At 44.7% G+C, this 23,409-nt stretch overlaps 2 long non-coding RNA genes across 3 annotated transcripts; both read left to right on the forward strand.

The window, feature by feature from the left end:
* Window positions 1–3,113: 3,113 nt before the first annotated feature.
* Window positions 3,114–7,681, forward strand: LOC110341801. Its single transcript, XR_002383806.2, has 3 exons — window positions 3,114–5,298; window positions 5,840–6,024; window positions 7,055–7,681. It is a non-coding gene; the product is annotated as an uncharacterized LOC110341801 (long non-coding RNA).
* Window positions 7,682–14,470: 6,789 nt separating this feature from the next.
* On the forward strand, window positions 14,471–17,876 carry LOC121137429. 2 transcript variants are annotated; one of them, XR_005874646.1, is made up of 4 exons: window positions 14,471–14,878; window positions 15,374–15,468; window positions 17,175–17,259; window positions 17,530–17,876. It is a non-coding gene; the product is annotated as an uncharacterized LOC121137429 (long non-coding RNA). The 2 variants fall into 2 exon arrangements; XR_005874647.1 differs by having other exon boundaries at window positions 14,471–14,821.
* The last annotated feature ends 5,533 nt before the right edge of the window (window positions 17,877–23,409 follow it).

The following is a 23,409-nucleotide window of genomic DNA, read 5'->3' on the forward strand; positions in this document are numbered from 1 at the left end:
ATTTTTGTTTTTCACGATACTGATTTATCACTCTGTAATACTTTTATTGGTCACTTACTGAGTTGCAGTCCTAGGCTGTAATTACCTTGTGGGTTAATTCATTCAACCCAACCTGTGAGTTCTTCCCGTCTACTATCTATGTTATTTTCAAGGTTTCATATAAATGTACACGATACAAGGCAAGTGGGTGACAGAGCTCGAGACAGACTGTCCCCTCTTCTTTGGCAGCGGCGTTCTGGAGGCCCTCAATCATTTGCTTTGCCCCATGGATATGGGAGATAATGTTTAAACAGGAGTAACTGCACCTGAGGTGCCAGACCCAGCAGTTGGCTCGTGTTAACCAAGGTAACCCACCTTTCTTCTGCAGTTCAAGGAGCTAACATGCTGAACGCTAACAATCAGAGTGGAATTTTGGGTTTTCACTGATATCTGGTATAAAAGTCATCTCTCCTACCTTGAAATGAAGGAGGTACAGATGCCCAGAAGCCCTGTCTACCTATGAGGGAAGCCAGACTGGGCACGAGGAAACATACAAAGGAGAGAAAAAGAGAGATCTACAGGAAAATGAGAATTGAGGATGCCAGGGACTTTTGGATCAAACCTAAAGGTGGATCTCTTCAGCAGCATGAATCACTCCATTCTTATGAGAGTAACCAAGCTGGGTTCTCCATCTCACACAGTGACTAGAATACTTAACTACACAGTAAAGTCCTTTGCGTGTGAAAGCTCACACTGTACTTCTGCCATGCTAAATTTCACACCAGTCTACATTCCCAACATAAGAAATGCTGTGCATGTATGATTAGTTCTCTCTTAATTATCAATCAAACCATCATCACACACAGATACACATCTCTCAGATTGCAGGCAAATGAGACACACATCTTTCATAAGCAAAGGCCAGGATTTTGGCACCATGACCCTCCAATCTAATGAGGGACCTTGAATCATACAGCTCTTGAGTCTCAGTTATAATAAAGATGTGGCCACCTCTGCTTCCCACGGGCTGGGATTAAAATGCAAGCCACCACACCTAGCTGGAAGGTTAAATTCTTATGATCTCGATACTGTATTTGTCAGATGAATGGATGGCTTAATGAATGAATCCAGGGAAACTTTCTGTCAAGGTTCTGGAAAGATCTCAAGAATCAAGGAAAACTTAAACTCAGTCTAAGAGGTGGGTGTGGTCCTGGAGAATGTGAGATGTTTTCTGGAGATGAAGGAGTGGAGGGGTAACTGCTATATTCTGGCTGAAATCTGAATCCACATTCCACATGGTGTTCAAAGGCTAGCGAGACCAAAGTGCAAACAGTACCCTGTGAGGCTGGAAGTGGGTCCATGCCCATGAGATTGCCATAGGAGATCTTTCCTGCACAGTGACAGTCCCTACCTGTAATGAGCATTCTTCCAGCCAGCCTGGTCCCAGAGCTGCTGCTGGTTGGGGCCGCTGTCCACACCATAGGGATCATGACAAAACTTAGGAATCTGGCCAGGCCCTTGTTTTTGTTGTCTGCCTGACTGCATGGTCTCAGCTGCTTTAGATGTTGGGTTGCCGGGGACACTGTTTCAGGGGGTCTTGCTTCATCAAACCATATAAGTATGGAAGAAGTCCACAGCTTTTCATTTTCTGTGGAAACAAAAGCAAAAACTCCTTTCCCAAGTAACCTGTCCTTATATTTAAATTTAGAAGTCAAAGCATTGTTAAAATATGTAAGTTGGATTAATTCAGCAGCATTTATAATCAAATGTCTTTTAGCAGTTGTTGCTCCTTCCACAGCAATTAAACAATTCAAATACAACACAATAGCATACAGTATCCAGACTCTCTGCGTATTTTCCATCTTTATGTGGCTTTATTACTCTATATCTTTTAATTTTACTTTTTTGAGACAGGGTTTCTCTGTGTACTTTGGCTGTGCTTGAACTCCCTCTGTAGACCAGGCTGGCCTTGAAATCACAGAGGTCCGCTTGCCTTTGCCTCCTCAGTGCTGGGGTCAAAGGCGTGCGCCACCAACGCCTGGCTTCTCTATTTCTTTCACCACTTTCCTGTTTCTTTTTTCTCCCAAGCCTGCATATATATTTTAAACACACTGTACACCTTTTAGATCTTTTACTTCATCTGAATCTGACTTAACTGTAAATCTTTATGTTTTTCTGGCCACGTGTCTTTTATGTGCTAAACAACATTGTTAAAATTTTTAGCCTCTGACTTTCCAACACAGAAAGGTGCATAAGGTTACCACCAGCACTGGCTGCGCAAGTCTCTGCTTGTCTCTAGCCAAACAGAGCCCACCTGAGGAAATGCTGCTACCAAGAAGCCATGCTCTGTTCTTTTGTTTTTAAAATCCCCTTTTTAAGCTTTTTTCAAGTTTACATGGAAATTCATGCAACCAATGTTGGGCACCATTTTGTAATGAGCATTCTTCCGGCCAGCTTGGTCCCAGAGCTGAGTCAGTCCCAAATGAACACGCAGGGTGCTATATCAATTATAAAGCTGTTGGCCATTTCCTATGGTTTTTTGTTGGCTAGCTCTGACTTAATTATTAATCCATAACTGCTAATCTGAGTATTTCCACATGGTCTTCTCTTACTGGAGAAAGGGTCTGGACCTCTTACTCCTCTGGTGACTGACTGTGCCTCTGTTTCCCAGAATCCTCCCTGACTTATAGTCCACATATCTTGCTTCTCTGTTGGCCAACAGTGCTTTATTTATCAATCAATAAGGCAAATATATACACAGAAGGACTTTTCCTATCACCTCCCCCCACCCTGGCCTATCCAGCTCTCATGAAATCTTGACTGAACTCTTTTTGTAGGTAAACAGCCCTTTGTCATCAAAGCATCACCATAAGCTTGGTCTCATTCGAATGTGGTAGGCAAATGACTTCATGGAAACTTAGGTGTTTTGATCCGTGATGTTTCTACTTTGGCCTTAACAGCAAGAATGGATGACTGCATAAGTCTTCAAAACAATGGTAAGTTTGGCAGAGCATGGTGGCACACTCCTTTAATCACAGCTTTCATTTGGTAGTCAGAGGCAGGAGGATCTCTGTGAGTTTCAAGGCCAGAATGGACTACACAGTGAGTTCCAGGGCAGGCAGTACACACACACAAACATCTGAGCAAACAAAAACCATAGATCAATGGCAGAGCAAGAGAAAGAAGAGAGAATGAGAGAAAACAATCCCAGAGTGGAATAGGAGGCCTGCTCACAAAGGGGGTTCGTCTCCTCTGTAATTTCCAGGTGTCAGCTGTCATCCACATCCTGAAGGTCATCCAAAGGTCATGTGTTGTTATAAAGGGTTGATGTATTGCTGTGACAAACGCATGACCAAAAGCTACCTGGGCAGGAAAGGAACTCTTTGCCTTGTCCTGATCACAGTCCATCACTCAGGGAAGCCAGGGCAGGTACTCAAGGCAGGAACCCGGAGGTTGGAATTTAAGCAGAGGCCAAGAAGGAACATTGATTACTGGCTTGGTCCTCATGGCTTGCTCACTTTGCTTTCTTATACAATCCAAGACTGCCAAGGGGAGACATTGACCCCAGTGAGCTGGACCCTCCCACATTAGCAATTTATCAGGGCAATGCCCCACAGACTTGCAGTCTGCAGGCCAATCAGTAAGAGACATTAGCTCAAGTGGGATTCCCTCTTCCCAGCTTGTGTTACTTTGACAAAAAAAAATCTATCTAACACAGTTGGTCTCCAGAAGAGTAAGTACTATTGGGACGACCTTAGAAGAAGTGAGGTCATTGCATGTGAAGGGGTTGCAGCCTCTTCCTTCTCCTTTGCATCTTGGCCAGGAGATGAGCAGTTTTTCTGGTCACATATTTCCGTTGTGATGTGCTGTGTTGCCTCAGGCCCTAACAAGGAGCTTATCTGGCCATAAACTTTCAAAACCTTGAGAAACAAACAAACCAATCAACCAACCTTTTTTTCTTTTTGTGTTGATCATTAGTATTTGTTATCGGGATGGAAACATTAATACAGTGCCTCTGCAGGACCTACTGAGCAGTGGTTGTTAGGCCAGCTTGCTCCTCGATGGATGTTGGGACAGGCGTTGATGAGATGACTCTTTCCCGACCTCTAGCTCACTCTCCTTTGACCCTGTCCCCTTCATTTTGTGCATCTCTGATGACTCATCGTAGAACTCTATGCTTGCCATAGATTCAGGGTCTTGAAGGGTTTGGTTGTTTTCCTTTATTGGTTAAGGAAATATGAAGGCAAAACAAACTTTCTCTCAGATGAAACAAGCTTAGAACTTCACCCGTCACAGTCAGTCTGGCTGCTCTTGGATGTCACAAACTCCTGTCATTCCGAGTCCTATCTCATTGGGGTCTAGGAGAGAAGAAAAGGAAGAGGTTTTTCAATGTGAAATGGCCCCCAGAGTCCAGGGTTTGAAGGCTTGGCATCCAGCTGATGGAACTGATATGGAAGGCTGTGACTCTTTCAATGACGTATTTTTACTTTTTATTTATGTGCATGTTCATATGTGTGTCATACATGTGCAGAAGCTGCTGGAGGCAGGCGGGGGGGATGGGGTGTGGTCAGATCCCTGAGAGCTATGGTGGTTGTAAGTGTGAGTGCTTGGAATCAAACTCAGGTCCTCTTGAGGAGCAACAAGGTAAGAACAGAGGTCTTCTAGCCCAGCCCACTTTACGTCTTCTGTTTCCGGACTGTAGATGCAGCCACACCTTCCTGGCTGTAATGGACTGTACCATCTTTAACTATGAGCCAAAACACACCCTTCCTTCCTCAGATGCCTTTTGGTCAGGCAAGGAGAAAAATATTACAGAAGGATGAGGTCAAAAGGTCACTAACCTTTTGTATTTGCAATCTAATAGCCATGTTTAAAGAAATACGACTGATTTAAGAAGTGGCGTCTCACTTAAACTATTCAAATGCCATTTTAGTACACAATCAGCATAAAGCTATCACTTTACATTTTCTTTGTAGTAAGTCCTTGAATTTTTGTTTGCTTGATTGTTTGGTTTTGTGTTTTTAAATGTTTAAGTTTTATTCTGTGTGCATGTATGAATGCGCACCATGTGTGTACAGGAGCCTGCAGAGGTCAAATCACTGGATCCCCTGGGAACTGGAGTTGCAGATGGTTGCTGGGAACCAAGCCCAGGTCTTCCCCAAGAGCACTAAGTGAGTCATCTTTGTAGTCACCTGTTTGTTTCTGAGACAGGATCTTGCTGCATGTCCTTGAATATCCTGGAACTCAACTTTGTAAATCAGGCTGACCTGGAACTCTCCAGAGACCTGCATACCTGTTCCAGGAGTGCTGGGATTTAAGGTGTGTCCCACCATACCCTATGGTTTTCATTGTACATTTTCATTTATAGATTTATTGTACATAGTCGCTTCATCCTAGTCTTGTCTCAGGGGCTCAGTAGTGGCCTGGGATAAATGGCTACTATATCGGTCACCACAGCTTCAGATATTCCCCTATGGAGACATATGCCGTAACTTCTTAAACCCAATCAATGTCAAGTCCTCAAATTCTGTATCCCAACTAATTTGTGAAAAGAACTCATGGTAACATGCGATGCTGGCAGTGGTGTGGGTGCATTTGGCTTGAACTGTGTCCGTCCACCCATTATGTCTCCCAGTGGCCTTACATCTTCTTCCGTGGGTGTGGATCTCACTGGCTTGGCCTAATTTCCTGCAGTCCTTGAGGCAAATAAGACTTCAAAGAAACACAGACTTAGCAAACCGTCAGAGGCATCTACATCAGAAGCACACTTTGTCCTTCCCTGTCCTTCGCTCTGTCTTAGACTAGCAATCACCAGCTAGCTGTCCATTGTATTTAGCTTATGCTATGTAATTTTTCTCAGGCACCTTCCAGTTCAAGCCCAGTGACTTCTACACAACTCCCTAGGAGCCTTCAGAGTGTAAACAACAATGAACTTCATTTGGACGTCCCTTGAGCACAGAGGATTATTCTGGAGTGCAGGGCTTGAACGGCAGAGCCAGGAAGGCACCACCCATGGGTTCACCGCGCTTTCAGGGATTTTCGTAGGTGGGTTCACCAAGGAGAGTGTCCATATAATTTATAGAGGAAGAACTCACAGCAGAAATGGACTTGGGGCAACATTATGAGAAAAAGGAGAAAGCTCACCACAGGCATGGCACCAGCTGGCATGAACTCCTGCCCGATCCCATGGGGTGTCCCTGTGTTAGGAACTCATTTTCATGGCTTCCTGGGGACAGTGGGATATATACATCTGGGTGGGCAGGAGCAAGGTTGGGCTGTGTTGAGGAAGAGTCAGGGCTGAGCATTCCAGTCACTGGGGGAAGAAGTCCATTTACTCTCAGATCAGTGCTTTGGAGATACCTGGGTGAAAACCCCATGGTGAAGCTCTTAGGGCACATGGTATGTGACATCAAAGTGTCAGCAGAGTCATTCTGTCCCAGGTGCCAGACACAAAGGAACTGAAGTTTGAATAATCTTGGCTTTCCAGCCGCTCAAGTCGGCCCAGCAGTTTGAGTTCTCAGCCGGGCTTCTGACACAGTAGGATTCAGGCAAGCTATACCAGCTGTGCTACCAGAACTCCCAATAATATCCATGAGTGCTGTGACCCAGGCAGGCTCTGCCCAGCCCTAGAAGGGTTTCCTGTGCAATGTCCATCTCAACAAAGTATTACATAGCCTTATTTTTTTCAAGAGGGAACCTGAATCTGAAAACAAGAATAAGTTTTAGTGTCTCCACTGAATACAGCAGAGCCAGGATGTGAAGTGAGATTTACCAAAGTAGAGTCTCCATTCTCCTGACCTTGGTGGTGGTTGACCCCTGACAGATATGTGTGGCTGGTTGACCGAGTACACAGGCGCAAGAGATGGGGGAACCCTGCTCTTGCTCTTACGTGTGTTTCTGGAGGGTGTCTGCTGCATGGTCGTCAAGGAGCCCCCCATATCTATTACTGTCTTCAGACATCATAATTAAATGTTTTGGGGGCCTCAATGCACAATCAGAACCCTAAGTGCTTCTTTTCTGACACTGGAAAAAAATGTTTCCTGAAATTCTTGTCTGCCGTTCATTCTGTTCCCAGAGATTGGTTTCTGCCCCTGCTGCTGGCCTCCTCTCTTTCTGAGCATGCAGTCTCCAACAAGAACACAAACACAGTGGGTGCCTCCTGGATGGAAGGAGACTGGAACACCCTTTAGGGAGCGAGCCTAGCAGTTCCATAGAAGCGGGGTTAAGAGGACTTCAGCTAAAAACGTGTTTGAACTTGAAATCCCAATAGAAAGGTGGTTTTTTTATTTTCACAGTGAACTTTGTACAACATATTCTCATTGTGAGAGGAAAAAGAAGAACGGGTTAAGAGATAGCTCAGTCAGTAACACTGAATGATCTACGTTCGATCCTCAGAACCTACTTAAAAATGGAAAAAGAAACAGCTGGATACAGATGTGTGTGCTTGTTCTCTAAGTCCTAGGGGAGCAGAGATGCGATTCCTGACGCTACCTGGCCACCCAGCCTAGGCTATCCAGCAAACACTGAGAGAGACTGTGTTTCAAAATAGAAGGATAATGGACAGTGCTGGAAGACTGAAGCCAAGATTGCTGTCTTGCCCACAGGCACATGTATGAGACCTGCTTCTAGCTCCTGCCGTTGTGATTTCTCTGCAGTCATCAGTTGTAGCATGGAAATGTAAGCTAAATCATTTCCCCCTGTACACTGATTTTGTTGTTGTTGTTGTTGATGGGTATCATACAACTGCAAGAGAATAAAACTAAACCACCAGGCCACACAGTGAGATGAAATCCTATCTCAAAATAGCAGGTAATCATCAAACTAACGAAGCCAACTCCCTAAAGTTATCACGGAGAAGCAAAAGGTAGGGAAGTGTGCTGTGTTTGATTTGGGTGCTGGTGAGATGACAGGCGCTTCTATGCCACCGATTGGTTATCTCAGGATTTCCCAGGTCTTTGTCCAGATTTCCTGATAGTCACACAGGCAAGACTTGTTTTTAAAGTCGTATCAACGGTGTTCACATTATCTATTTAACGTAATAGGATGACACATCTTCTGTATTTATAAAATGTTGATCATCAAGAACAGCATCCTACTATTCAATTTTCTAGTCATTCATTCAATGTAACTTATGTAGTACCCAAACATTTCAGAAATTAGTTATGGTATAATCCCTGCATTACAGGAACTTGTGTCACTGGGCAAGGCTAAGCACTCACCCAAGACAGCTGTTTGAGGACAGATCACTAAGAGACCAACTGAGAACTACTCCAGATATCCAGGAGTAGGGAACTGAAGGGAAGCTTCACAATGCAGAGAATTCTGTTATAGACACAAAATCCAGCCAGATGCAGGGTTGTTGACAACCTAGTATGCCTGGAACTGGGGTATAGCCCAATGACAGAGCCCTGGCCTAACACATTTGAGGTGCAGTGTTCGGCCCACAGCCATGCAGATGAGAGAATGTGGAAAGAAAACTTGCTTCCAGGTCTGCCAATCATGGGATCCAATGAGAGGTTCAGGTAGTATTTTATAATATGGAAGACCTAGCAAAATTGACATCCAGAGCCAATGCCAATGCCAACATCCCTTTGTGTGTGTGTGTGTGTGTGCATGCCTGTGTATATGTATATTCACATGTGTGTAGGTGAACAGGTGTGAATACGCATGTAAAGTCCTGAGGTTGACATCTGGATTCTTTCTCAAATTTTCTCCATCTTATTCACTGAGGGTCAGGGTCTCAGGCTAGCCTAACTGGGCAGTCTGCTCCAAGTCTCAGTTTCCAAGTGTTAGAAAGAAGGGCAGGCTGCCACACTCACCCAGCATATACTTAATTGTATATATATGAGAATAAAATTGTTTACTATGGATCTTACAGAAAACCTCTTAATAGTAAAAATGGTCAGAAGAAAATATGAAATAAATCCAGGCACAGTGACATACACCTGTAACTCCAGCACCGGGGAGATGGAAGCAGGAGGATTAGGAGTTCAGGCTCATCCTTGGCTGTGTAAGCATTGTGTATATTCAATTAACTGTATCTTGAGTCCCATTCTCATGATGTAATCATGGTAACCTGGCATACATGAGTGTTTGCCTCAAAACTTCCACTACCACAGACAGACAGACAGACAGACAGACAGAAAACAACCAGATAGCTTAGAAGAGCAAGGCCTTGAACAGAGACTTGACAGTCTGTCAGTAGCCATCACTTATAGCTCTAGCTTGTTTTCAAGACTTAATATATCTGCAGTCAATGACCTCCTAAAGGTTTATTTTCACATATTCTGAATAAGCACAGGTATTTGGTTTAAAATATACTTTATTCATTTTAATTATAAGAAAGCCTCATTCACCAGAAGCAACAGAAATAGTTATGAAATATCTGTCAAAAAAAAGGATGTGCAGCAGAGATTTTAAAAATTCTATTTTTAGTAACTCAGAAAACTACTCATAGCTTCATTTCTCCAAGATATGATCCTTTCTGGGACCTTTGAAGAAATATAAACAGACATGAGAACACTATGGAATGTTTCAGCAGTTAAGAGCACTGGCTGCTCTCCTAGAGGACCTGAGTTCAATTCCCAGCACCCACATGTCAGCTCAAAGCCATCTGTAACTCCAGTCCTCAGGGAATTCAATGCCCTCTTCTGGCCTCTGCAGGTACTGCATTCATGTGGTATACATACATTTACAAGCAAAACACCCATATGCATAGAATGAAATTAAACACAACAACTACGGATTTCCAGACTGAAGTCATTGGAGTAGTGCGTCTTCTCTTCAAAGGAAAGCACACTCAGCAGAACTTAGGGACAGGGATTTTCTAAGTTTCCATGGGCCATCGGCTTCTCCAAAAATGAGTTTATGGAGATGGGTTCAGAGGTTTGGGGTCAGGTTGTCTACCTGGTATTTTTCTTAACTTGCACGAAGAATAAGAAATGTAATTAACTAGAAAAGGCACTCTAATTTTCTGTGTGTCTATTGCTGTGGCCTGAATGTGTCCTCCTCCCAATTGGGTATATTATATATGTAATCACACGATGGGGATGGTGTGAAGGTCAGCACCAAAGTCGGATTTGTTTTGGAAAAGAGGAAGGCATTTCAGGCCTGGGTGGCAACAATCAGTGGGCAAAGTGCTTGCAAGGCCATAGTCACATGCCCGGAAGAGAAGTTTAAAAAGTCAGACGCGGTGGCACCATACATAGCTGGTAATGGGGAGAAGGGAAGGTCTGTGGGGCTCTCTAGTCAGCCAGCCTACACTTAGTGAGTTCCACGTCAGTGGACTCCGGTCCTCAGGCCTCCACCCCAGTGCTGGGATTACAGGTGTGTAGCATCAGGCCTGACTAATTTTTAGGTATCCAATGTGATCTGATCCTTGTTAGAAAAAAACAAAAAAAGATGGGGAGGGGTGAAGAGTCTGACTCCCTTCCTCAGGCAGTGGTTCCAGAAGTGTTTTCTGCCCTGATGCCAAGCTCACAGCTTGGCCTTTCATAGACCATTGTTGGTTTGGTTCAGAGCTGCTTAATCTACTCAGCCTTCATCCACCAGGCTGGGAGAAAGGGGGGATTACCTTTATCAACTGTCTCCACTCCCCAGCGTGACTTTGAGGCCCACTTAGGATCAGCTTGGCTTTTTTTTCCGTTAAGACATAAACAGGAATTCGAAGTGGAAATGAAGCAAATGGAAATCCCCAACTGGACAGAGGCAGAGCAACAAAAACAGCAGAGAGCCCTTTCGAGTCAAGCGCTCTATTCACCGTTGCCGTCAAAGAGGGGCTGAGCTATAAATGGTCACTGGTGCTTGCATTTTGGGGTGGTTTCTGATGCCAAGGCTTCCCGTGTAATTAGCCCGATTACTTGCTAATATTTTATTGTTTTTGCATGGAAGGCCGCTCGCCTCTGAGCCCACTTTAGTTCCTTCCTCAATGCCTTGGCATTCCTTTCAGATGCTCAAAACGGGATCCGACAGGGATGCTTACAGAGACCTTAAGTATTAATAAGAAATTCAAAGTAATTACGTTAAGAAGGAAAAGAAGAAAGCGAGGAACCAAGAGAAGGTGGAGTTGAGAGCTTGGGAGCTGGAAGAGAAGTCTTATTTTGTTCATCACTGAAACTATTCCTCTTGGGCCAGAGAGATGGGTCAGTGAAAAGGCGTTTTCTGCCAAGCCTGGCGACCTGAACTCATTCCTGACCCTCACCAGAGGGCAAGAACAATTCCAGTAAGCTGACCTCTTCATGCATGCCCTGGCCATGAGTGCTCACACACATAAACAAATGTAATGAAAATTTTAATACAGCGTCCCTCTTGGTTACCACACTGGGTCCTAGGGAATTCCCTCTGTGCAGGGAACCCAGGGTCTTATTCTTTGGGCCCATCATAATGAAAAGGGGACTTGGACAAGTTTAGTGAAGTCTCAGCAGGAATGACCACAAGAGAAAAGAAAGTGCTGAAAGTTCATGGCTGAGCATTCTCTAGCTCCACTCTGCCAAGCACGACAGACATATTTGTTTTGTTTGTTAAGAGCAATTAAAACTGGAGGTGACTACGTAGAGTAATGAGTTAAACCCTTCCAGAAGAAGGTCTCAACCTGGCTCCCAACCTTTCTTCTGTGATAGGTGCCCTTGAATTCTGAGTTGAAATCAATACCATATAGAAACAAATGCACATGTGCTTAATTAACCTGCGGGTTTTTCCTTATTTATTGGGATCAATGAAAAAGAGCTATAATTTTCATAAGAACTTCCTGGTTTAGTTCCTAGAAGCAATCTCATTACCGGAGAGGGAGATTATTACTGCAAAAGAATGTCCCCAGACACTTTGCAGGCACAAGAACTATGCTGAAAACCCCCACCCTTGGAAGTCAGTCTGTGTCACAGTGCTAAAATCCAACCAAGGCAAACCAGAATTGCAACTGTGTGCAAAGTCCTGGGCTTCTTTGTTCAGCTGTTTTCTTTAATTCCTCATTGGATGGGAGCCTGCATCAGGCGGTTGGAAGAATTATAAACTATTGCCTCATTGACGGAAGGAAGAAAATCTTCCTGGCAGGGACCACGAGGTAATTTATATAGAACACTCTCAATGCGTATCTGGACTTGGACTTTACATTTGTGGACAAGAGCCAAGAGAAACCAGGAGTGGAGTACTGTTTCAGAGACGGGATGGAACCTTCAGAGGCATCTGGGAAGGGCAGGGGCCTAGGGGAGGAGAAGAGCATAACTTGAGAGACCCAGTGTCATCATTTTCCTTTGTAATATCTCCACCCTCCCTCTTTCCCCTTAGGAACTGGAGGGACAGCTCAGCAGTTCTGAGTACTTACTCTTCTTAACGGAGCTGAGTTCTGTTCCCAGCAACCCACAAGGTGACTCACAATGTCCCGTAACTCCAACTCCAGGGCATCCAGTACCTCTGGAGATGCCTGCACTCACATACACATACACACATCTAACTTAAAATAACACAAATAAATTATTCTAATTTTTATCGAGTGGGGCGCATATCTTGGTGCACACATCTGTGGAGGTTAAGAGGACAACTTGATAAGATGTCATTTCCCCTTCCTCCACACAGGACCCAAGAATCAAACTCTGGTCACCGGGTCATCTGGTGTGGGGTCATATGCCTTTAGCTACCGAGCCATCTCTCCACTCCTCGTCCTTTTATCTGGATCTTTGGTCATCTCCCTGACTATTGTAGCTTATAAGAAAATGGCGGCCCAGCCACCAGATCCAGGGAACCTGATAATGTAAGAAGCCTTGCAGGGTCTGTGGGAAGGAGTTTCCTCTGTGGCAGAAGCAGCAAGAGAGCTATTATCATGTGAGCCACCTGCCTGAGCTTTCTGCACTGCAGCCCGTAAGGGAGTGACTGTCACCTCACCATCCATCCAGGCAAGGACCGAGAGAGGGCCATTTACCACCTCAGCTGTGCTATGGTGGCATTGGGGAAGGATCTGTGGCCTTAATTCCATCTTTCCTTAGGTCAGTGTTCTGCCTTGTTCACCTGTGATAACACTAATTGGTGCTGCTTTTAAAAACCGTTTTTTTTTTCTACTTCGTTTAAGTCTCCCTCCATTTTCCTCTTCTTTTGGTTTTTGAGGAGCATCTCATGTAGCCCCAGCTGGCTTAGGACTCACAGAGTAGCCTAGAAGGACCTGGAACTCCTGGTCTCTACTGCCCGCCACCTGCCTAGTGCTGAGACTATGGGGGTGTGCGCCTATGCCCAGCTATGATTTATTTTAAAGTACTATACAGTTCTGAAGCTTGACTTATTTTCCAAGCGGACATGACTTTGTTTCTATGGTATAATTTGTACACAAACACACACAGCTTGCACACATACACAGAGAGATTCAACACAACAATACCTAAAGATAAGCTATGTGTAGTTTGTGCAAGCACTCAAAACTATCTCTTATTCTTCTGTACTATGTGATAAGACGCAGAGCCTAGCACACAGTATAGACGCTCTACCATTGAGTCACAGCCTCGGCCCTTGGTTTAAATCTCTCTGTAACTCAGCTGGCTTTGACCTTATGATCCTCCTGTCCCCATTGCCAGGACTGTTCATGGCTTAGGCCACCCTTAAAGCAGTCTTGATAGCAGGTGTGTTTTTGCTCTATTTATACCGGTACTTCAAATTGAACTCAGGGCTTGTTTTGCGTATCTTCAGCAAGAGTTCTAGCATTGACTGAGTTCATAGCCTAGGCATCATTTCATTTTCTTTTTAAGAACTGTTATTTATTTATTTATGTGAGTAGGAAAGAGATGAGGAGGAGGAGGAGGAGGAGGAGGAGGAGGAGGAGGAGAGAGAGAGAGAGAGAGAGAGAGAGAGAGAGAGAGAGAGAGAGAGAGAGAGAGAGAGAGAGAGAGAGAAGGCACCAAAGCATGTTAGATGGAAGTCTAACTCGGGGGAGTCATTCTTTCCTTTTACCACGTGGGTTCTAAGGGGTCAAGCTCAGGTCATCAGGCTTGGCAGCAAGCCAAGACCTTTTATTAATAGCTTATTATATACCTTGCTTCCCTCTAATGCATGTTTAGAAAATGTTACAGGATTTTACGAAATGACAGACAAATTACACTGAAATAATTAAAACAAAATCAAACAAACACGCAAAGTTTGGAGCATAAAAGTGTTTGGGTAAAGGAAAACAGAAAGCACAAGCCGAATCGCCAAGGCCTGGAGCCGAGTGTCTGCTGCGCTTAGACGGAGGAGGTAGTGACGTTCACGGCCAAGCAGTCCAGAACCACAGTAACCGATCCCGACACCGTTCTCAGAAGAGAATCTGCCCCAGAGTATCCTTATAAAGATTGTGCGGTGTGACCCGAGTCCCCTCCTCAGGAGCTCCCTAACACTGCATCTGGTCCCCAAGAATCTCATGAACACGGTCCCAGGTGGGGCTGGAGAGAGCAGATGCCAGCGGTGACAGCCACCTGGACGGGAAGCACACTGATCTGCCTTTAAAAGGCGGAGTGGATAACATCAGAGTTCTGAGGCAGGGTTTCATGGAACCCAGAGTGATCTCAGACTCTCCCTAGCAACGCCTGGCGCTGGCACCCACCGCCACGTGCTGGGATTACGGACTCGCTCCTCCTCACCAGACTTTGAAACCCGACTTCACAAACAGCTGCTATGATTATTAATGCAGGTGTTCGGAGGAGCACAGGCTCTGGAGTCAGGCCTGGCTCTGGAGCCCAGCCCTGATCTTCACCGCTTACCTTGGTGAACATAGCCAACTATCTGCACAGTTCTCCTTTAGAGAGATGACCACCACAATGGGACACTTGCTTGGTGACTTTCCTAAGAAGCATGCCTGTTACTTAGGACTCTGCTGTGCTCCCAGAAGGTGCTACAAATGTGTTTGTTCTTCTGAACGGAGCCACATATACCTAGTTTAAACTAGGTACGAGCAATTTAGGGTTCAATACGTTATGTAACAATTAGGCCTGGCTTGGGTGGCTTTGGGAAGTATAAGTTCTTCTCTGTGTGGGTCAGAACATGGCAGGGTGAACGTGGGGAACTTCTGCCACACAGCACTGACAGGGTCCTCCGCTGGTTCTTAGCCAGGGGCCAGCCTGGGCTGAGGAGACCAAGAAGGCTTTATTTACATGTCTAGTGTCTCGGGAGGGCTGGCAGGAAAGACTAACCTGTGAAATGCTTGTCGTTCACCAAGCCAGCCCCTGGGCCCCAGGCTTCTCATACAGAAACTGATTTCCTGAGGCTTGTACCCAAAAGACTTGGGTGGGAACGGCAAGGTATCCTAAGGTCTATCCTTAGAAATTCTAGAGCATACCTTTCTCTGCACTCTACTGTGTCAGCATAGTTCCAAGCTGAAGGGCGCTTTGACTCTGCCTCCCAATAGAAGGAGGATGGAGAGTTCACCATCATTTTCTTCTAGTTACAGCCAAGACACTGGCCACCACATTACTCAGAAGACATCCTTCTGCAGTCGCCTGATGCTGCTGGATAACAATATTCAGCAAACGCGTGCAGGTAATTTTTTCTGTCGCTTGGGCTGGTGTCATTATCTCAGGTCTGAACAGCTGATTGTAATGGTTTTGTTTGCCATAGACTCATCATTAGGTAATAATTATAGGGAGAACCAATCTTCTATAACCTATTAGACTATAATGAGATTGCCCATATTACTCACCAATCAATCAACCCCGTCAAGCTTGCCCTTGTTTTGATAGAACAAGTGAATTTAATAAGTGATGCTATTTTGAAGATGCATTTGTACTTTCTGAACACACACACACACACACACACGCAAGAACACACACATATGCACACACACGCACATATTGCTTTATTACTAGTCTCTACATGCATCTTCATCTCTGCTTCTCCTCATTACAGATTTTGAGAATTTCCTGTTAAACAATGGGATGGTATATTCCTCAGGTCCCACAGTAAGGAAGCTGCTAGATTTTGTTCAGGGGATTTGTGGAACTGGTGTGAAAAATGTCAATTGGATCTCTCCTTAAGAGATCATTCGAATCCCCAATGCCCTGTCTAAACAGCATACGATTTGAGACCGCTGGGTTTTCCATTTCTCCTATACATTGCTGCCTTTTGGTTCTGTGGCAGCGAGTTCTTCTCACTAGAACAATAACAACAAAAACCCTTTGTTCTTTCATAAGTCTCTTGGGTGATTTCAGTGGGACTGAACTCACACGGAGATTTGCTATTTTTTGAGATCATAAATTCCATATCTCAATGGGGCCGTTGCAGCCTTGCAAGATGAGATAAACCACACCATGCAGTATTTGTTTGAGAGATTCCTGAAGAACAAAAGGCATGTGTGGTAGAAGGAAGGATGGGGTGGCTGGATCTATCCCTGCCTCCAGGATCACGGAGAATTCTCTCTCTTTAAAACAAGAGCTATTTGCGGTGGATACTGCTTCCCAAATCCACCCCCCTTTATCTTAGCAGCATCCTCGATTTTGTTCAGAGCTTCAATGTACGCAAAAAAAATCAAACATCAAGAACAACAACAATAGAACAATAGAATAATTTCAACCTGGATTCTATGACTCCAAACCAGGGATCAAATACAAGAAGACTTAGGCATGCAGATATAAACATTTGAAAATAAGGCTGAACTGGTGAAGTCAGGGGCTGGAGAGATGGCTCAGTGGTTAAGAGCACTGGCTGCTCTTGGGGAGGACCTGACTGCAGTTGCCAGCACCTGCCTAAGAACTCACAACTGCTATTAACTCCCGTTCCGGGGGATCAGATACCTACTAATGGCTCTGTATGCCTTTGGCACACACATTCATTCAGACAAAACACCCACACGTACAAGATAAAAATAAATATTTAAAACTAGCGAACCCTTGCACTCCAGCTAATTCTAATGAATATGAAATTCTTAATTTCAATAATTACAATAGCTACCTACCTATCTAAGATGCTGTCATTGAAGGGCATCACGTCAATACTACTGTGGGATTTTGGGTATGGTTTTTACAAGTTGGCAACTTCTTATAGCTCTTCATTAAAAAAAAAACTCAAACATAATTCAGAACTTAACCTCAGATTTCTTTGCAGTAAAAATCCAGTGACCCAGTTTCAACTAACAAGAAATGAGGAGAGTGTCGTAGGTGGTGGTGGTGGGTGAGCACGGTCACCATATCTGAAGGGGTTAGGCTGCTGCATTTTTCTGTCTTTCTTATTTCTCGTTCATTTCTGCACAGGAAATACACATTGCTTGGGGACGGAGCTGATAGTGTACACGTCTGGAATAGAAGCTGCCTGAGTGGGTGATGTAGAGAAGTAAGGGTAAGCTGTGCCTTTCATCACAATGTCCCAGCTCCATGCCCCATGTGACGAAAGTGACCCCTTACATGATTGAGGTCTTGCCACGAGGCTTAGGAGTAAGTGCTTTGCTTTTCGTGAGGCCCCAAACAATCCTCCTTTGTTCTGACACAACTTGGTTGCCAGGGGTCTAGCAGTCAATGGACTTTCATTTCCTCATTCTAGGGACCATGCTCTACAGGACTCTGTTCTTATACGAAGAGTGAGTGAGAAGTCTCATTTTTTCTCTCACAGGAAAGGGTTGGACTGCGAAACCATGAAGTTCGGTGCAGGAATGGGAAGTCAGCATCAGGCGGGACGGTGCGAGGACACAGGGGTCCTGCCCCCTTGGTGCTGAACCGTCTGCTCCTGGTAGGCTCAGGGATGGAATCGCTACCTCAGTTGTTCATCCACTCACGACCCAGTCAAGATCCAAAAGAGAGTTCTGATTCCAACCCAGTGGTCACACAGATGGCCCTGCTTCACATAGGCTGGTCATGAAATAAAAACCAAGGTCAGAAACCTGAGAAAGAAACTGGGGAAGGGGGGCGGGGAGTGTGTGTCAGAGGGCGAGGGTGATGGAAAAGAGTAATCAGAATAAATTCCACATCTGCATGAAGTGGTCAAATGGCAAAATTAATCAATGAAAAAGAACTGAAGGTTCTTAATTTGTACTCATCAAGGAACATCTGTAGCCATGGAGGCAAGAGAATCCAGAGGCAGGTCAGGTCAATGACCAAGAGTGCTGCTAGAGTGAGCAGTGTGTGTTTGTGTGTGTGTGTGTATGCACACGTGCATATGTGTGTGTGTGCGCGCACATGCGTGCGTGCATACATGTGTGTGCGTGCATACATGTGTGTGCGTGCGTGCGTGTGCTCGTGTGTCCAGATGGATATTAAAAACAGGGTGGTGGGTGGCAGATTGTCACTTTGGGACCGTTCACCCTGTTTCCCCATGGAGAGAACGCTTACTTCCACCCACCCCGTGCTGCTTCCTGGGAGGAAGCCAAACTTCTCGCTGCTGCTGCTGCTGCTGCTGCTGCTGCTGCTGACTTTGAACCTGGCCTTATGGTATGTATCAGCCAATGGAGTGTGAGTTTCTCAAAGCGTTATGTGTTTCCTCAGGGGCTCTTGCTCCTTCCTTGCGCCATGAAGTCCCTCTTTCCACGTGGCACTGACCCACAGTCTGGCTGTGGCAACAGAGCTTCCACATAACAGTAGCATAAACTTTTATGCATTTGTTGGTTTGGCCTGTGAGGTGTTGTTACTACAGCAAAACTGACTATTACAGAGAGAGACCCACTGCCTTGAAGTAGACTTTGAAGGAAACTACAGAACAGTAAAACCCATCATTCATGGGGGTGGGTGGATTATGGGTAGAAGCTGGTAAGTAGTGCCAGGTAGCAAGGATAGGGAATTGGGTCTGTTCTGAGTGATTCTTCCATTCTATCAATGGTTTTCTTTTATAGGATACAGCAAAGTACATACAATTTGGGCCTCTGAGGCCAGACCCAGGGGCTCCAGTTCCAGTTACAGCTATCTGTCACCTCATTATAATTCCTCTCAATTATCTATGTATTTATCTATCATCTACCTATCTCTATCATTAGTCATATATCATCTATCATTCTTTCTTTCTATCTATATCTATTATCTCTGCCATGCATCAACTATATGTATGTATGCAGTTAAGTATCCATATTTCTTATGTATCTTCTATCTTCTCTTTCTATTCCTTTATGTATTTTTTTCCTTTAAAGTAAAAATATATTTATTGAGACTAAAGGCAGAGTCCAAACCAGTTATACTATTTGTCTGACTTATTATTAGTTTTTGTGTTTTGTTGTGTTTTTTTTCTGGAAAGATTTGAGTCATGAGCTCCCAGATACTCTAGCTTCACCTCTGTTCTCTCTTCCCCTTCCCCATAGGATTATTAGGACGAAAAGTGCACACCACATTGCATTTGGTTAAACAACCTAGAAAAATAGTTTGCAATTAATCTTTTTCTCATAAAGGACAGGGTGCTTGGAGTCTCAGAATTTCTTGTTATGAGTTGCATAGCATCTGAAAATTAGAGTATAATTATTAAGCAGTGGGTGGTATATCTGCTCGTTAAAATACAAAGTGTGGGCTAGAATTGTGGTCCCGAGCCAAAAGTCTGCCACACACGCCTCTCCCATGGCTTTAGGGCACTGCTTTTTTGGCATGTACTAGTGTGAGTGAGACTTTTTTTTTAAGTGGCACCCCATAAAACCCTGAAAAAAATCAGTTCCCCAAAGAAATCAATTTATTTTATTTTAATGTGTGTTTAAAGACCATCAACAATGCAATCTATTTTATTGTTTGAGTAGAACAGGCAAGATACCCTCATGGTTTGTGAGAAGGCAGAAGACTTGTGCATGGTTAATTACAACTGGAAACGGTAGGATGTGTGTTAGTATAGAAGCTGAAATCCAAGATTCCCTCATCAAGAGGATGAGTCCTTTCCTACTGGGGGAGATGAGTTAACAGAAGACGGCTTCATACAGGAAACGATTTTTTTCATTTAGTGTTTAGGCCAGACTCCATAGTGCACAGCTGTAATCCCAGCACACAGGCCACTGAGGCAGGAGGATTGAGAGTTCAAAACCAGCTTGGACTTTATATATCCAAAGGAAAAAGGAAGTGAATAAAAGAAGTCTTCCCTTAAAACCTTTTAAACAATCCTCCTTTTAATACCTTAAAACTCTTTCTAGTCTCCTGGCCTCGCCAAAGAGCTTTAATGAATAGCATTTTGGACAAGCAGTCTAAAAATTGAGTTGGGGAGACTGGAGAAACAATTCGAAGGTTTGAACAGATAAGCGTGGCTTACCGAGGACAAAGCAATGTTAAAATCCCTATGCCAGAGCCTCCTTTGCAGTGGTCTGACTGATACTTTCTACGTTATTGTGTGCTTTGAGGTGGGGGTACATACGTACAGAGGCCAGGAAACTTGCAAGAGGCTGAAGAGAAGAAAAAGGAGGCTTTGGAGGTTGTGGGGGGTAAAGAGGCTCCTGGATAGTTTTATCTCAACTGGCATAAGTGAGACCATTAGGGAAGTGTTTCTCGCAGCTGAGAAGATACCTCCATAGGATTGACCTGTAGGCAAGCTTGGGAGATGTCTTTACCAACTAGTGATTGATATGGGAGGGTTCAGCAAACTGTGGGGGGCCACCCCCGGAAAAGGCGGTCCTGGGTGCTAGAGGAAAACAGTTTGAGCAAGCCAAGAGGAGCAAACTGGTAAGCAGCACCCTTCACTGCCTCTGCCTCAGTGTCTGCCTCCAGTTCCTTCTCAACTTCCCTCAGTGACGCAGTGTGGCCTGAGAGTTGAAAGACAAAATGAGCTCTCTCCTCCCCCTAGCTGCTTTTGTTCGAGGTGTTTTACCACAGCAATAGAAACCTAAGGCAGGCAGAGAGTAACAGTACACAGGGGCTGCTAAGGGGTGAGGAATTGCTGGGTGTGGAGGGGATACATCTGGGTAAGTGGGGCACAGACGTGTGTAGGAAGGGGACTTCCCACAACTGCAAGTGCTCAGGCACCCTTCTTGCCACTCTTTCCTCAATATTGTGTTTGCATGGCGTTTATGTTAGATAGCAAGTAATAAAAAATTACTTAAAGGTAAAATACAAATAAAAGAGAAGAAACGTAATTTTAAAATCTAAATCTGTTTACAGACTGGTGACAATCAGTTACTAAAACCTTCACATTATATCCCCCAAATCTGGAATCAACAGATACATAGTCCTTTAGGCAAATATGGCCCTTTTCCTACTTCTCAACGTTTTATTAGAATACAGGCACATAGTCATCTCCTATTGTCTATGATTGCTTTGGTGTTGAGCAGGGAGGTTGAAATCGGACCCTGGAGCCTGGGGAGCATAAAGGATTTGTTCAAAGTTAGGATAGTGCCAATAAATAATTGAAGTGCTAATTTTAATTCTTCCTCTTCTCTGCTGTATATCATAAAATGAAATCCCCAGGTTTCACAGCCTGTGTTCTCCTCTATCTACACTGTGCCTACACGGGAAGTTTGCAGCATTCGTGACTCGATACTGTCAAGTAACGCAACTTGAAATTTTTGCTGACATTGCAAAACGTAACTGTGGGTCAGCAGGATGGCTAAGCAGATAAAAGTGCTTGCTGCCAAGCCTAATGACCTGAGTTCAATACCCGGGATCCACATGGTAGAAGGAAAAGATGATTCACAAGGGTGTCCTTGGACTTTCACATTCTGGGCCTGGCACATGCTGCATACCCCTGCAGGCCCCTCCCACCCAAATGCACACACAAAATAAATAAAAACGTAAAAACCAAATTATATGTCTCACCTCAAAGGGACTAAGTAATAGTTTATTCAGCGTCAAATGCAAGAGACTAGTGACACAGGAATACAGATTGGGGTCACCAAACTCAATTTCTAGACTGTCCAAAATGTTATTCATTAAGCTATCTTGGAGAGGCCAGGAGACTAGAAAAAGCAAGACAGGGGTTTTAAGAGAGGACTATTTTTATTCATTTCCTTTTTCCTTTAGATATAGTTCTTATTAGGAAGCCCAAGCTCGTTTTGAACTCTAAATCCTCCTGCCTCAGTGGCCTGTGTGCTGGGATTACAGCTGTGCACTATGAGGTCTGGCCTAAACACTAAATGAAAAAATTGCCTCCTGTATAAAGCTATCTGCTGTTGTCTTCCCAGCCTACCCCCACCCCAGTAGGAAAGGACTTATCATCCTCCCGATGAGGGATGAGGGAATCGTTGATTTCAGACTCAACGCTAACACGGGTCCTTCTGTCTCAGGTGTAACCAACTATACATGAGTAGAAGCAGCAACTTGAACTTTTGTGGTCACAGAGTGAAAGAAAGTCATGAATCCAGGCGCTTAACCAAATACAACAGTGAGGAAGCAGTCAGGGAGAAGGTTCAATCAGAAGCTCTGCTGTGAATCTCAGATGACACCTGATGACACTCACAGCTTGTGGGGGACTAGAAACTAGAGGTCGTGTTAATGCCTGCCAGCTGACAGAATATTAGGTCGGACCCAGAGGTGGGCAATGGATGGCTACGGAGAAGGCCGAAGATAGATCAATATAAATTTTGGTTTTCAATTTGCAATGTCTGTACAACCATGATGTTCTCAAACAATCAGACCTACCGGAGGGGTCAGTGAGATCTCCGTGGTTAAGATCCCTTGTCACGCAGGCCTGATGTTTGATGCAGCTGCGGGCTTCTGTGATCCCGTGGGAGGTGTGAGGCCAGGACAGGAGGAGCGTCTGGGCTGTCTGCCCAGGAGAACACAGCACAGCAGCCACAGCAGGAGAGACCCTGCCTCAAAGAGGTGGGAGGAGAAACCCCAGAGAGCGGTTCTTTGACCTCCACACGTGTGTGCTGCAGTATGGGCTCATCTCCACACATGTGTCACACACGCACTAAGCATGTACATAGATAACTTTAGACATGCCTGAGCATGAGTGTGTGTGTACGTTTGTGTGCTGTCTCTATTCACAGTCTGTCCTACACCGCTCAGAATTCCTGCTCCTAAGACTCTCCAGAAGTCCAAATTGAGGGGAACAAAAGGCTGGCTATTGTTTACACGTCCCATATGTTTCAGGAAGAAAACCACCCTTCCCACACGCCCCAAGGCCCCCCAACTCTATAGTCCAGCAATTGGCACACAATAGGGTGCTCTTGTGGTGGTTAGCCCTTCCTCAAAAGCCTCTGGAAGAGACAGGATATCAGAATAAATGGGTCATTGTTCTGCTGCCTTAGGGGCCATTCTGCTGTTCCTGTCACTGGACAAAGGCGCATGTGCTGGGGGGCTGGGGGTGTGTGACTGTTTCAGAGGGCACATTCCAAAGCCTTCCTCAGCGGCCCCTTTGCAGAGTGGCTCGTTTGGATGGCAGCAGCTGGGAAGAAGGCCCAGCATACGCCACGAGAAGAGTTTTAGGTTTGTTTCATGTGTGAATTTCTGTCCACTCAGCATTTAAAAGACACATCTTCTTAAGAATTATATTTATTTATTCTTTGAAAATATTATAAATGTATACCAGGTGTCTCTGCCATTCCTATGTCCTACTCTTAGCTCCCAATCTCCCCTGCATTCCCTTCTGTCACATCTCCCT

This window comes from Mesocricetus auratus, unplaced genomic scaffold, assembly GCF_017639785.1.
Source record: "Mesocricetus auratus isolate SY011 unplaced genomic scaffold, BCM_Maur_2.0 Super-Scaffold_100691, whole genome shotgun sequence".
Lineage (NCBI taxonomy): Eukaryota > Metazoa > Chordata > Mammalia > Rodentia > Cricetidae > Mesocricetus > Mesocricetus auratus.